This window comes from Triticum aestivum, chromosome 6B (genome assembly GCF_018294505.1).
Source record: "Triticum aestivum cultivar Chinese Spring chromosome 6B, IWGSC CS RefSeq v2.1, whole genome shotgun sequence".
Taxonomy (NCBI): Eukaryota; Viridiplantae; Streptophyta; class Magnoliopsida; order Poales; family Poaceae; genus Triticum; species Triticum aestivum.
The window spans coordinates 53716064-53732755 of NC_057810.1; the positions used below are offsets into that span (position 1 = coordinate 53716064).

Genomic DNA, 16692 nt, shown 5'->3' on the forward strand with positions numbered 1-16692 from the left:
GACGTAGAGTAATTGCGACCATTCTTACAGCCAGCACATGGACAAGGCATAAAACCATCCGCCCGCTTGTTTGCCTCAGCCGCAAGCAGAAAAGTATGCACGCCCTCAACGAACTGGGGAGAGCATCGGTCATCGTACATCCATTGCCGGCTCATCTTCATTACACAACACCGAATAGACCAAATTAATACAAGTTCATACATAAAGTTCATACAACACTTAAATGCAACAAACAAATAACTCTCTAGCTAAAGCATTTAAATGCAACAACAAATGCGATCAAGATCGCAACTAAGGTAACAATTGATCCAACAGCATAATGATACCAAGCCTCACTATCGATGGCATATTTTCTAATCTTTCTAATCTTCAAGCGCATTTTCTCCATCTTGATCTTGTGATCATCGACGACATCGGCAACATGCAACTCCAATTCCATCTTCTCCCCCTCAATTCTTTTCAATTTTTCTTTCAAGTACTCGTTTTCTCTTTCAACTAAATTTAACCTCTCGACAATAGGGTCGGTTGGAATTTCCGGTTCACATACCTCCTAGAAAAATATCTATGTCAACTTGATGGGCATAATTTGTCATAAACACGAAATGCAACAATAGTTTTAAAAGAGAATATATACCACATCCGAATCATAACAAGGACGAGGGCCGACGGGGACGGATATCAAAACCATGGCACTATGTATAACAAACAACGTACGGGTAAGATAATTATTATACGAGTAACTATATATCCAAATCACACAAACATCAATTTTTTATATAAAATTTCATGAACAAGAGGCTCACCACAAGGTGGTGCCAGCGACGGGACGGTGCGGACGATCGACGGTGGTTACGACGGAGATTTAGAAGGCACTAAGTAAACCACACCTACATATGCAAACTAAGTGTTATTTTTGACCTCAAATTGCATATAAATCAAATACTAGCACATATATATATTCCTCCCAAATTACTAAACTCACAAATTAATCACTATATAAAGCATTGCAGAGCTAATCTAGCGATGAGAGATGAAAGGACAAAGTTGCTAACCTTTGTGATCATTTGAATGGATGGGGGCCTTCAAATCTTGACAAATTTTGGGCAAAATGTGTGATGAGCTCGAGAGGAAGAGGAGAAGAACAGAGAGGAGAGGGGAAAGGGGAAAGAACAGAGCGAGCTCGGGTGGACGAATGGTTTATGTAGGACGACCTTTAGTACCGGTTCGTGCCAAGAACCGGTACTAAAGGTGCTGGAGGGGGCCCAGACTGACAACATCCTGCCACCACTCTCATTAGTACCGGTTCGTGGCACGAACCGGTGCTAAAGGTTAGCCACGAACCGGTACTAATGAGAGCGGCCCGGCTAGCCGTTGGAACCGGCACTAATGTATACATTTGTGCCGGCTCAAATACAAACCGGCACTAATGTGCTTCACGTTTGATCCTCTTTCTACTAGTGCGAGGTAGTGGCTTGGATGGGACATCCGGCTTTAGATGTTAGGCTTTGGTGCGATGTCTGTTTGGTATTAGGCCCGGACATTCGGCACACCTTCATCAAGGGGGTAGGAGTAGAAACAGTGTTGTCAAGATGGTGGCTTCAGGCTTATTGATGTATCACCTTGTATGGTCTTTGTGAATAATTAATAATATGGCCGCATTGATGCAGAGGCCGGGGGTACATCCTTGTTTTCTAAAAAAAATAAAAAAAATAAAAAATTCATGAGATCGAAAAAGAAGAAATCATGAAATTGTAGATACAAATGTGAAAACAGGAAAACGATATCTCAATGTCTTGATCATCACAAATGCAGCCTAGACCAGGTCCGTCAACGTGCACATGCATGCACATGCGCGCGTGTTGGGTCAAGCGAGCGAGCACTCACTGTCACGGTAGGTTGCGTGCGGCTGCTCTCCTACAACTTGCTCAACTTGTAGAAAGCTTTATAATGGATTGGAGCGACAATAATGGAACAACCCGCCACGACCATGATTCCGGCGACGGCGCCGCCACGGCCACGTGCTCCGGCATCGGCTGCTGCGAGACGCCCGTCCCCATCGGCCGCCCCTCCTACCGCGTGGACATCAAGTCACTGGACTCGAGCAACGAGCACGCCGACAGGCTGCCCATCGCGGTGCGCATCGCCGAGAGAGGGTGGTTCGACGGCGCCTCCGCCGCGCTCCTCAACGACTCGCCGGGGTACTCGCCCTCGCGCGGGCCGGCGGTGCCCGTTGTCCTCGAGTTCGCCTTGGATTCGAAGCCGGTGGTGCTGCCGGGAGTGGCAACGTCGGGCTGCCCCGTGGACGCGCGGAGGAGCGCGTGCCAGAGCAGCCATACCTCCTGCCGCAACGTCTCCGGCAACTACCGCAGCGGCTACGTGTGCCGGTGCCTGGACGGTTACCAGGGCAACCCATACCTTGCCGGCGGATGCCAGGACGTCGACGAGTGCAAGCTGCCGGGCATGTGCTTCGGCAAGTGCACCAACACGGCCGGAGGGCACCTATGCCGGTGCCCGCGTGGCGCCCATGGCGACCCACGCATAAGAAATGGCTGCATCAGATCTTCTCTAGGTGAGCACAAAACAATAAAATTGCACGTCAGAGATTGCATGGGTTCATGCTCTGTTTTGTATCTCAGAGATGCTTCCTTAACAACAAAGACGCATTGTTTGTGCATATTCTACATGTTTAAGTGTCGGCATTGGAGTTGGCAGCGGAGCCGCCCTTCTAATCATGGTCCTTGGTGCTATGTTCGTGACCCGAAAGATGAAGCAACGGAGGGCAAAAATGCTCAAGAAGAAATTCTTCAAGCAAAATTGAGGGCATCTATTGCAACAACTGCTGTCTCAGAAGGCGGACATCGCCGAGAGGATGATCATCCCCTTGGCGGAGCTACAAGAGGCCACAAACAATTTCGACAAAGCTCGCGAGATCGGTGGAGGAGGGCATGGCACGGTCTACAAAGGGATCATGTCGGACCTGCACGTCGTGGCGATCAAGAAGTCCAAGGTCGCGATCCAGAGGGAGATCGACGAGTTCATAAATGAGGTAGCCATCCTCTCACAGATCAACCATCGAAACGTGGTGAAACTCTTCGGGTGTTGCCTTGAGACGGAGGTGCCGTTGCTGGTGTACGAGTTCATCTTCAATGGGACCCTTTACCATCATCTTCACGTCCAAAAACCCGCGCCATCCCTGGCATGGGAAGATCGGGTAAGGATCGCAACCGAAACCGCGAGAGCTCTCGCCTACCTTCACTCAGCCGTGTCGTTCCCTATAGTCCACAGGGATACCAAGTCCCAAAACATTCTGTTAGATGGCACTCTTATAACAAAGGTGTCAGACTTTGGAGCTTCGAGGTGCATTCCGGTCGATCAAACAAAGACCGCAACCGCTATCCAAGGGACATTTGGGTACTTAGACCCCTTGTATTTCTACTCGGGATAGCTCACGGAGAAGAGCGACGTTTACAGCTTCGGTGTCCTTCTCATGGAGCTTTTGACAAGGAAAAAAACATGCTCATATCGGTCATCGGAGGAGGAAAACCTTGTCGCATATTTCACCGCATCGCTAGCAGCAGGCAAGCTGGTTCGCATGCTAGATCCTCAGGTCGTTGAAGAAGGCGGTAAGGAGGTTGAAGAGGTGACTGTGCTGGCGGTGGCATGTGTGAGGAATGAAGGAGACCACCGTCCAACCATGAGGCAAGTGGAGTTTGACACTTTGGTTATCGCGGTGGCATGTGCTGTAACGTCTGAACCTTATGATGTTTGTCTGTGGCAACTACTTTGGTTATCGCCGAGAGCTGTTAAAGAGTCTGCTTGCTATGCTTTAGCTTTGGCTTAATAAAGTTGGGGCAGAGGGGAACCCTTTCATTTCAAAAAAAGAGAGCAGGGAAATTTAATTTGGTCCTGTCTCGTTGTGGTTGTCGTCCGCAGCGGAGGCTGGGGAAGCAGATTCAGGTTGGGTTCGTTGGACAGTGAACAGATGGTAAAAGAAAAAAGAAAATAGAAAATAAGATAACGGGCAAAATACCAAATTCCGACCTGCCGGATTCGAACCAGCGACCTAAGGATTTTTCTGCAACACTACAGTCCTCCGCTCTACCAACTGAGCTAAGGTCGGTTTGTGCTTAATATTTAATAATTCGCTCTAATCTAGAAAAGAAGCTCCGACAAGGATTCGATAGTACATCAGATGCACGATCACTAACCAACAGTACCTTTTTTTCCTAATCAACAGCACTTGAGGAAAACAATAGTGATATTCTTCAAATCGCCAGACTGATTTGTTGTCTCCCATCCACTGCTTCGCTCATGCTACCCGTGTCCCACTCCCACGTACTTGTCCGTGGCTTATCCAATCTCAACCACATACCCCGCACCACGTTCGGTATTTCCAGAAAAATATTCACCTCCCACACGTCCTTACCTTGTCCTCTCCTTTTCACCTCGCCGTCATTGTATGTCGTGCTTGTTGCCGCCATTTCTCAACTAGACAAGGTTGCTAGCAGCGGGGGAGAGCCTTCTAGTATAGTGCAATGGCGAGTGAGTTATGTTTCCACTCAAGCCACCTGGGTTCAAACCTTCACATCTTTTTTTTTGGGAAACACTTCCCATCAGTAGTCTGATGGAAACAAATCGTCAGTCCAATCCTGCGACGTCAATTTCTTATCTCATCCTACGGCTAAGATTTCAGTCAAATCCCATTCTAAAAGCCCGTCCTCCACGCACTTATCTCCCCTAATCCCTCCACCCGCTAGGGTAGTTGCCTCCTTCCCCAATTAATTGACGCTAGCTAGCTACGGCTTGGTCTTTGCTGCTCTGAAACCACCGTGCGGCGCGATTCATGATCCACCACGTCGGCCGACTCTTCTACCCTCCGGTTCCTCCAACTCGATTGGCTGACGTGTGGCCATCACCCACACCTCGACTGATGCTTCTTCAGTTTCACTACGCCGGGCCGCAACCGCCTTGACAGATGGTCGTGGTGCGGGTGCCCAACAGGGGATTTCCTCATCGGGTTGCAGAAGGTGTATTTTCGTTCAGAGTCCCTTTTATCAACAACAATGACAAAACATGCAGCCGCTTGCATGAAGCGACTCATAGCTTATCCCCACGTCTTAGGTCCTAAACTCCTAATTCATCTCCTTTTTGTGTGGTTTATTCATAACGAATGGGTTTCATAATCAAGAATTTATGCATCTGCATCTTGGTGCCAAATATGCTAATTTGTGATTTGAACTATGCTCTCCCTTGGTCTCACATGTGTTGTGATAGCATCACTTGTTTGCTTCAGAGATCCATGCTTCCTATGTATGCTTTCACTCTATTTGGATCTGGGAAAGAGTACCAGTGTCAACCACAACCACGAGCACTAATAAGCCAGCAAACAGACATGCGTTTGGCAGCTCCTACTCCATCTTGTCATCAGCGGCGGCGGCAACATGCATTTGGCTTCTCCGACTCCATCTTGTCATCAGCGGCGGCGGGAACGACACTCCTAGTCGTCTGATCAGCGTTTCATCGGGTGTGGTCGAGGCAAGTAGTGCGATGGAAGGCGGCACTGTCTTCTGCCTCCACCAGACCAACGGCCTCCTCGGCACGATGACGATCGAGTGTTGAAGCAATATTGGTAAAGATAGGAAGCAAATAACATGAATATGTGCATGTATATTCATTTACTGTTGAAGCGGGAAATGAAAGTAATGGAACATAGTCTGTTTATTTTACTTTTTGAGACCCAAGCACCAAATGATTACTTAAGAAGCCTCACAAAATTATGTAGGAAGCAAATAAAATGCTAGGGCAGAAATTAGCTGCCACGGAAAAAAAATCATATACGACACTCATTGAAGCATGGTTCTTATAGTATAATGGAAATGAATAGTACAGCAAAGAAGCATAATTAGAAGGAGTCCATTTTAAATACATTCGAAGCAATTCTCTACTCGGCAGAACAATATTGTGAGGTTTTGGAAACAAGTTATACCATTGCATTAGCACAATATATTTTGTTAAACTGAAGCAAATTTCAATAGCAAATGAAGCAAATTTTCCTATCATCAAAAACATAGAATTGCTGCTTTGAAAAAAAGAAGAAGTTAATTTCATTTAAAAAAATTAACCTACTAAAGTTTCTATTACAATGGAAGCAAATTCTTCTATCCACGGAAGCATAACTTTTTGTGTTGGAAGCAAACAATTACGTGCCAAATCAATTATGAAAGAAAAACTCAAAGCAGGGTTTCTATTAAAATGGAAGCAAATTCTTCTATCCACGGAAGCATAATTTGTTGTGTTGGAAGCAAACCATTACATGCCAAATCAATTATGAAAGAAAAACTCGAAGCAGTAAGGGACGTAGATGGAGGACAAAGGGTATGGTAGATCACAACGTGATTTAAGGAAGCAGTTACACGGAAACAACATTAGTGAAGATCCATGCATGCATCATGCATGGATGCTAACAACCGGAGTCCACGATTTACAGGCAGTCCGATGCATGTGTGGGCAGTTATGGATGCACTCAATTAACGAAGTGAATCACCGTAACTCACGCGGGCCTAAAACTACGGGGGTGTTTGGTTTTAGGGATTTTTTTGTGTTGGGACTAGAAAAAGTCCCTAACAAACAAACAGGATGGGACTTTTTTAAGACTTTTTGCTAAAAGTCCTTAGAAACACCTCCTTGAGAGTTTTTTCAAAAATTCCTAGGGACTAGAAAAAGTCCTAGGACTAGAGAACCAAACGCCACCTACATCAGACGACTACCATGCTTTCGATCGAACGGTTAACCATTAGTCTGATGAAAACTAAACATCAGTAGTCTGATGCCTAGTGATGCCTTTTTTTTAACTGTCAAATCTCCACATCTACGTAACAAGGAAAGTTAAGGGAGGGAACTTTCCCCTTAGCCTCATTTTGTTAGGCTGCTGGCAGCGTGTTAGGCGGAGCTTGTCGCTGCAACGCGACCCGCGTGGCTTTTCCCCCTATGTGGTGCAAGGTGGATTGCTACAAGTAGAGCATGGCTAACCCCAATGATGTCTGACGATGTTCGCAACTTGGGGTTGTGGATATGCATGGATGAGCCACCGCCGACCATCACCGTCAGCCTCCCTGTTGTAATTGCAACGGTGGAATTGCAAACGGTGGCGACAAATCATGATGGCACTGCTGCGACATGTGTCAGGAATGGCGGCAGCATTTCTGGAACATCACTTTCAATGCAAAATTTGTTGTAACATCACCTATGTTGCAAAAGTTTCCTCCGCAACATCATCTATGTTACAAAAATGTGAATACGAAAAAAATTCTACAAAAAAACCTCTGTTGCAAAATTTTCTGCAACAAGAGACATTGTTGCAAAGATTTCTGCAACAACAACTCTGTTGCAGTAAGGGAAGATGTCGCATGGCCACGCGATGACATCATATTCGACAGATCGCGACTCGGCCGATCTTTTACGCGTAGCATGCTCCTTGTTACCTCACAATCTCAAATAGATGTATGTTGCTATCCTTGTGTAAGATCACTAAAATCGAGGAAACAATTGGAGTGTGATCTACAACAAAGTAACACATTCCATGCCCCATGTACTATCTTGTAGAGAACTTCAAGCAACGTAAAATGTTTGTATACATGTTCAAGTGCATGATGATGCGGCACACCCAAGAGCATGAGTGACGAGGATGTGTCGAAGGGATGGGAGGAAGCAGTCTCCTACCATGTAAGATGGTGTGAAAGTCGGGCGTGATAGTCTGGTCGCTCAGGATCCCAAGCTGTTGGTGCTTGCTGGCACGCCTGACGGCTCGGTCCTTGAGGAAGACTGGGTTGGCGCGTCTGGAAGCCTCGGGATTCTTGCGGATCTGGTGGATCCCAACGACATGTAGAATTGCGACGTGCATGCACAAGGACGACATTTTTTGGTTGTACTAGTAAGCGTGCACGTGCAACGCACGCCTCAATCAAACCATGTCAAATTCATGCGGGTACAAAAATTCGAATTCATACTCTAGGATGACCCACGCCTCAATCAAACCATGTCAATTTCATGCGGGTATAAAATTTTGAATTCATACTCTAGGATGACCCATTCTCTATAAACAAAAGAAGAAGTACAAACCCATCAATTATCTTTTGACGATACCAAGAGACCACATAAATCATAACTGTACAAAAAATGTCACAAATCAATGGCAATCAACTGGGTGGACAACTTCTCCACAAAGAATGTAAGGGCGTAGCCTATTTAGTCTATTCTTTATTAAAAATGGAATCAAATATCCTATAAAGATTTCAGAATGTTTATTTTCTTGGTGAAAAATCGAAGGAACACATAAACATTGTCCAAGTGATGTCAATGCAAAATTGGAACAAAGATACTCAAAAAATAGCAGTCTTGGCAGAACTGAATTAGTTTTCTTCTTGGATTCGGGCTACTTGTTCAAAATTTGAAGTTGCGGTAATGCCACCCAAGGGAGTCATAGCAGGCCTCGCCTGCAGGTACGAAGAGTCAGAATTTCTTTGCCCCATTCTTAGTTTATCTCAGCTTCTCATGGAGTGAAACTATAGTTCAGACAGACAATATCTATTGTGTATATAGTTGCAGAATATCTAGAAGATAAAAATAGATCAATAAAGCGTTAGATTCATGGTAAGGAAATGGAGAGAGGGGATTTAACATTTTCTCTTTGACATGGATGGCATGCAAGCAACCCTTTCTCTACCATATGCTTAGTTCTGACGACATTAAACATGTTGTCGTGCTTCAACATCTTAGCAGTGCAGAAAGGCTGCTATTATAGAACGGGAAACTGTACAATATAAGGAAATTGGGCATGTGCAGATCAAGGGCTATAATAATTATTGTTTGGCAAAGTTAAACAAGACCGGAAAAAGAATCCACACAAAATTTAGGATGACCAAAGACACTCAAAGAACTTCCTAACTAAGATGAATATACACTCAGTACAAGAAATCATACTAAATTAACACCGGATACATAAGTTTAATGGCTAAAATGAAGGAAATGTGTAATGCATGGCGCTTTTAGTTATTGATGTGCAAATCCAACAGTAAGCATAATCTGATGGAAGACACAAAGATTCAAAGTTATCTGCTGATATAAAATGTGCTGAAATATATGTACAGAAGACGCAAATATTCAAAGTTATCAATTGAGATTGTCAATGACCCAGGTCTGTCCCAGGTCATTTACAATCTCAAACGATGAAAGCTTGCTTTCTGCAAGTTCAACAAAGGTTCTAATTTACTACTATTCACTCAAAGATCTGTTGTCTACTGATCTCTCAATCTTATGGCTGAGATTAACATAATTGTAGAAAGCAACATCAATTTAAATTTTAGTCTGCATTGGAAACCACCAAATAGTTTCCAGCACGCAAAGTTCTTGCCTAGCCCGAGCTATGCGGTACCTCCTATCTAGACGGTTGGCTGTCCTCGTGATATGTGCAGGTCTGGTGTCATTAGGAGGAGTTGTCCTGTCCAAACAGTAATTCAAAGCAGCTGGTCCTGCATGCGGTTCCTAGGCACAGTAGCTGGTCGCCTTTGTCGTCTCACATGCACATGCACCCTGTCCCTGCTGAGTCTTGTTTGCCAGCGATTAAAAAATGAAGGAACAGTGTGCCCTGCTGCAGCTGACCAGAGAGAGAGAGAAAATGGATGCTACTTGGTGCTAGCGGACATGTGAGAGAGACAGAGAAGCTGTGAGAGAAATGGAGAAGAGGAAAAATGGGATAGCAGAAATGGATAAGAGGGAGAGGGAACAGAAATGGGAGACTGCGAGAGGAAGGATAAAGGAAAAATGTGTGAAGATTGAACAATCATTTTGCTGTGTGTGTGAGAGAGGGGAGATAGTCTCTCCACTTTTCTGAACAAAACTGAAAAGGTGATGCACGCGCGCGGGGTGTGGGGGGTGTGGGGTAGAGTTTGAACATTTAGTCCCGGTTTGGGACACGAACCGGGACTAAAGGGTGCGATGCCCTTTAGTCCCGGTTCGTATCTCAAACCGAGACTAAACCGGGACTAATGCCTTCCCGAGGCCTTAGCCGCTCGAACCAGGACTAATGCCTTCCCGACGCCTTAGCCGGTCAAAGGGACTAATTAAGGACAGTATAACCGCACCTAATCCCTACCCTCACAGCGATTTGCATTTTCGGCCGTTCGATTTAGCGATTTGGGCTCCGTGGCCGTCTGATCTCCTTCCTAGCCCTCTCACGCTATGTGCCTTTTCCTTTGTTGGATCACATGATCTGGTCTTCCTTTGCCGTCTGATTTGTAACTCGCCGAGGGAAGCTATTCCCGTAGAAAAATCCGAGCATTCTGGTTAATCGGGCCCGGCAGCCGAATCAAGCCCATGTATAGTACAATCTAGCATTTCCACTGTACGAGAGCCCATCGCCCCCACCCTTCCCAATGGGAGCGAGTGTAACCTAGGTCGGCCGCCGTCGAGAGAGGGCGCACCTTAGCCGGCGGCACAACCATATCCTCCTCGATCCTTCCCACCATCCTTGCCTCCACGCCGCTACCTCCTCACCTCCGTGTTTTGATGCTCTGTGCAGGTCGAGGGGGAGAGGAAGACGAGAGGATGAAGGGACGGCGAATCGATCTGAAATAAGGTGGATGTGTTTCCATGTCAAAGGCGACCCAAGAGCAAGGTCAGCTGTCGTGGATGAAGGAGTCGTCATGGCCAAGGCAACAGAGACGAGCCGTCGAGGCGTGGTGCTGGGATGCACGCTCCTATGTAGGGACATCGTCGTTGTCACGCCCAATATGCGATACTATCCTAAAGAGACTCGAAGGTCCCACCAAGGATTGAACCGCATATTGAAATGCTTTTGCAAGGTGGATATCATTACATCAACATTACATAATAGATGGGGATACATACAAGAGGCATACAATGCCACACGAATACAACATCACAAAACATAAGAGCATCATCCGACTATGGATGAAACACAAACATAAACTCAAACGACATCCACCCTGCTAGCCTAGGTTGCCGACCTGGAACCTATCCCCTGATCGAAGAAGAATCAGAAGAAGAACTCCAAGACAAGCAAACATCGCTCTCGCGTCATGATCATCGCACAACCTATACCTGCAACTGTTGTTGTATTAATCTGCGAGCCACGAGGACTCAGCAATCCCATTACCATGGGTATCAAGACTAGCAAAGCTTAATGGGAAAGGAAGGAGTAAAGTGGTGAGGTTGCAGCAGCGACTAAGCATGATATGGTAGCTAACATACGCAAATAAGAGCGAGAAGAGAGCAAACGGAACGGTCGTGAAGCTAGCAATGATCAAGAGTGATCCTGAACTCCTACTTACGTCAAACATAACCCAAAACCGTGTTCACTTCCCGGACTCCACCGAAAAGAGACCATCACGGCTACACACACGGTTGATGCGTTTTAATTCGGATCTGGTGTCAAGTTATCTACAACCGGACATTAACAAATTCCCATCTACCCATAACCGCGGGCACGGCTTTCGAAAGTTTAAACGCTGCAGGGGTGTCCCAACTTAGCCCATGATAAGCTCTCGCGATCAACGAAGGATATACCTTCTCCCAGGAAGACCCGATCAGACTCGGAATCCCGGTTTACAAGACATTTCGACAATGGTAAAATAAGACCAGCAAATCCGCCCGATGCGCCGACAATCCCGATAGGAGCTGCACATATCTCGTTCTCAGGGCAACACCGAATAAGTCAAGCTACGAGTAAAACCACACTTCGAGTTTCCCCGAGGTGGCCCCGCAGGCTGCTCGGTTCGGACCAACACTTAGACAAGCACTGGCCCGAGGGGGCTAAAATAAAGATGACCCTTGGATTAATTACTCCCAAGGGAAATATAGGTGGTGGTGAGGCAAATGGTAAAACCAATGTTGGGCCTTGCTGGAGGATTTTATTCAAAACGAACTGTCAAGGGGGTCCCATAAATCACCCAACCGCGTAAGGAACGCAAAATCCAGGAACATAACACCGGTATGACGGAAACTAGGGCGGCAAGAGTCGAACAAAACACCAGGCATAAGGCCGAGCCTTCCACCCTTTACTAAGTATATAGATGCATTAATAATATAAGAGATATTGTGATATCCCAATATAATCCTGTCCACCATGGTGCAATCTTCAACTTCACCTGCAACTAACAACGCTATAAGAGGGGCTGAGCAGAAGCGGTAACATAGCCAAGCAATGGTTTGCTAGGAAGGGTGAAAATGTTAGAGGCTGACATGGCAATTTGGGAGGCTTGAAGAGCAAAAGATAGGTAGCGCAGCAAAGCGATAGAATGAAGCAACTAGCATAACAATGATAATAGTGAGATCCAGGGTAGCGGTCATCTTGCCTGAAATCCCGCTAGGAAGAAGGACGAGTCCATGAAGAAGATGAAGCCACGAAGACGAACCAAGCGTAGACGAACGAATCCTCACGATCGCAACGAAACAGGAACTATCGAGAGAAGCACACAACATGGTAAACACACCACACATGAACATGACATGATGCACAAACAAGTATGATGCAAGACAAAGCTAGAAGAGGCTACTCATGGCAAGAGATGATGCAAACAAGAGGAACACATCAAGGCAAGTTTAAATGAGGCCGGGAACGACATATAACAATTTCGGTAAGTCCTCATATGCAAGTTTCGAAATTGGTCCAGATCTGAACAAACCTTATGTTCAAGTTGTTAAACAGCAAGTTAAGATGCACAGAGATGATCTACACGAAATTCTAGTCAAATTACATATAAAGTTCATTTAGTTCGGAGCTACGGCCTAAAAGATATGAGCAAAACAAGTTAAACATGGCATAGATGCAAAATGCATACAAACATCAAGCAAACGCCTCAAAACAAGGATACAACATGATAATATGAAACTACATGCAAAATCAAGCAAGTTTCATATAGAGCACCCTCAAAACGGAGCAACTGTTCAACACACATGAAACAAGTTATAGCAACAATCTGTCCAAAACAGCAACTAGGCATATTGCAAGCATCAAAACAACATGCTACAGCACCCCAACATGAGAATAAAAGGCATCGATATGATGTACAAGTAAATCATAACAAAACATGAACACTGAGCTATCTCCAGAAATCACTAGAACATGCTCCAAAACACATGACAAGATTGCAAATAATATCAGTTTCAGACTTGGCAGACAATAACATCAGGTTGCAATGTTTAGAGCCATCAAACAACATGTTACATGAACTTATCATGGCAAACAAAGGCATGGAATGAATCTACTAATTGCATAGAACAAAAGTCCTTTACTGACCATGAGCCAAAAAGGATCAGAAAATATGATGGCACCCATGTAAACATGACAAGTTATATGACAGATTCATACATGGCAGGAACAACAATAAGTAGGCATGTTGGTGAGCTTGTACCACTCACCACAGAGCAATAGATGGCAAGACAAGGTAACCAACAATAAGAAGACATGTGTATGAAGCTAATCATGGCAAGAGCAAGTTCATAGGGTGCATGGATCACTAGCAAAGCGCATGGAAAAACTGAACTTAATGTTAACAGGCTGACAACAATATTATTTAGCAAGTTTGGAGCAAGATAACAACAATCTACAGCATGCCATAAATGCAACCAGGGGCATGGATGGATATAGAATGACATGTATAACAAAACATCCTTAGTGAACATCTCCAGATTATGCATAGAATGACTTATAGCAGCAGGTTTACATAGCATCACGAAATAACAGATTCAGCCTAGCAAAACAGTAACAGCAAGTACACTACTTCACGAGCTCGATTCACTCACCACAAGTCATTTCATGACAATATAAGCATAACATCAGCAATAAGACATGTTTATGAAACTAACCAATGCAAGAACAAATTCATAGGAAGCAAGGACCAACTATAACAACCTTGGCAAAATTGAATAACATGTAAACAATCTGCCAGGAAACATTTTATAGCAAAAGTAGAGCAAGCAAATTACATGCTAGGCTACTCCATAATTGCAAACAGGGGCATGAATGGATAGGGCATAACCATATGTTCAAATCATACTTACCGAAGTATCTCAAAATATGCTTGGATCTCTCTGTACCATCAAGTTTACATGGCATAAAAATAACAGCAGAACAGGGACTGAAATCAGCAACATCACGAAGCCTAGTTTGCATGCTTGTTCTAGTCACCAAATTGATCACAAAACTACATGGCATACACCCCTGTAAAGATGGAATGATGTAGCACAAAACACATGTAGACATCAACCTCATAGGATGTACATATCAAATGCAACAAAAATGACAAATCACCAAGTTATAACAGTTTCAGCAGATTAACATCATATGGCACTCTTGCAACGATGATTCAGGCATCAAGATGAGCTCAAATGAACATGGTGCAATGGAATGAAATGTAGAGCATCTCATGAAGAACATTTTGACATATTACACGCACAAAACGGAGCAGTATGCATGGAGTTATGATGCGATGAACAGGAGACCAAAATGCAAAAATATTCGGGACTTAGACGAAAATTTTGGAGGTCAACCTTGGATCCAGATCTGGGCGCGGTTGACGAGGACGGCCGGGGTCATCACCGGAGCACAACGGCGGCGGAGGCGCGAGGCCGGATGGCGGCGCGGGCACGGCGGTTGGAGGAGACGCGGCGGCGGGGTCGGCGAGGGGCCGGGCGGCGCCCAGGAGGAGGCGGCGGGCGGCGGCGCCATGGCCGCGGCGGCGGGGCCAGGCCAGCGGCGGTCGGCGCGGAGGCAGAGGAGCCTCGGGCGGCGGCGGCGGAGGGGCGCCAGTGCGGGGGAGTGGGGGCAGCGGCGGCGGGAGGCGGGCCGCGGGGGCCCGCAGCGGGCCGAGCGGGCCGGCGCGGTGAGGAGGCGGCGGCGACACGTGGCGCGCGTCCATTGGCTGCGGGCGGCGGCGGCGACACGTGGCGCGGGTCCATTGGCTACGGGCGACGGCGCTGGGTGACGGGCGGACATGTCCGGACGGCGGCTGGATGCGTCCGGCGGCGCGGGGAAGAGAAGGCTAGGGTTTGACTGCGAAAATGGACGGGGGATGCCTTTTTATAGGTAGAAGGAGCTAGGAGAGTCCAAATGAGGAGCGGTTTTCGCCAACACGATCGTGATCGAACGACGAGAGCATGGAGGGGAGTTTGCTGGGTTTTGGGCCACTTTGGAGGGGGTGCTGGGCTGCAAGAGAAAAGAGGGTTTCGGGCTACGCGGTTAACCGTTGGAGTATCAAACAACCTCCAAATGACACGAAACTTGACAGGCGGTCTATCAGTGTTATACCAAGGCCGCTTGTCAAACCTCGGGCCATCCTGATAAAGTTTAACACCCGCTCACGAAAACAAGGTCTGAGAGGGCGACGGGCACGCGGGAGAGGTCTGGACTCCGAACGGACAACGGAGAGAACCGGGAGAACCCGAATGGATGCAAGTTTTGAAAAACATGCGGATGAAATGCAGATGATGACATGGCAAAGTGCAACACGCAAGCAAATGACATGGCAACAACGACGAATAACTGGGAGACACCTGGCGCATCGAATCCGGGCGTTACAGTCGTGAGGACTGTTCAAAAGATGAGCGTCGAGTCAGATGTTCCGGTGCATCTAGCCATGACCTGTTGGAGATCCTCGATGGCCGCATGTGGTCTTGGACGCTGCCGACTTCCTGGCGCACCTCTGGTCTTTTGAGCAACGTCGCGTGGGGTATCTCAGGCATAGTGGAGCGGACGTATGTGCAAGCGGCTAGCTCCCGACGGAGAGGTTGCAAGGTTAAGTCATTCTGGTTACGTACATAGGGATATTTGATGTGCATATGTATGTCCTTGACCTGCACAGATTACAATGTTATTAGTATGAATTCTTTGAATACCCCAATTTTTGATGAGAATATTTATTATGATGAAAGCATGCCTCCTATTTGTGATGATTATTGTGATGATACGTATGCTATAAAGAATAATGATAACCATGAAACTTGTCATCATGATTTTAGTTTTCAATTGGATTATGCCTCACATGATAGTTATTTTGTTGAGTTTGCTCCCACTACTATTGATGAGAATAAATTTGCTTATGTGGAGTGTAGTAAACTTTCTATGCAAGTAGATCATGAAAAGAATGCTTTATGTGCTGGTTATATTGTTGAATTCATTCATGATGCTACTGAAAATTATTATGAGGGAGGAACACATGCTTGTAAGAATTGCAATAATATCAAGTTTCCTCTCTATGTGCTTAAAATTTTAAAGTTATGCTTGTTTTGCCTTCCTATGCTAGTTGATTATTGTTCCCATAAGTTGTTTGCCCACAAAATCCCTATGCATAGGAAGTGGGTTAGGCTTAAATGTGCTAGTCATATTCTTCATGATGCTCTTTTTATGTTTCAGTTCTTATCTTTTATGTGAGCATCATTGAAATCATCATGCCTAGCTAGGGGTGCTAAACGACATCGTTTGTTGGGAGGCAACCCAATGTTATTTTTGTTCCTTGCTTTTGATCCTGTTTAGTAATAAATAATTCATCTAGCCTCTGGTTAGATGTGGTTTTATGTTTTAATTAGTGTTTGTGCCAAGTAGAACCTTCGGGAAGAATTGGAAAGTCAATGTGATCTTGCTGTAAAAAACATAAACTTTAGTGCTCACGAGATTAG

General features: G+C 45.8%; 1 non-coding gene and 1 pseudogene across 1 annotated transcript; one reads left to right on the top strand and one right to left on the bottom strand.

Annotated features, from left to right (window-relative positions):
• Positions 1–1947: 1947 nt before the first annotated feature.
• Positions 1948–3841, top strand: LOC123138791 (putative wall-associated receptor kinase-like 16; annotated as a pseudogene).
• A 194-nt stretch (positions 3842–4035) lies between these two features.
• On the bottom strand, positions 4036–4120 carry TRNAY-GUA (transfer RNA tyrosine (anticodon GUA)). Its single transcript is given in 2 exon segments — positions 4036–4071; positions 4084–4120. It is a non-coding gene; the product is annotated as a tRNA-Tyr (tRNA).
• Positions 4121–16692: the final 12572 nt, after the last annotated feature.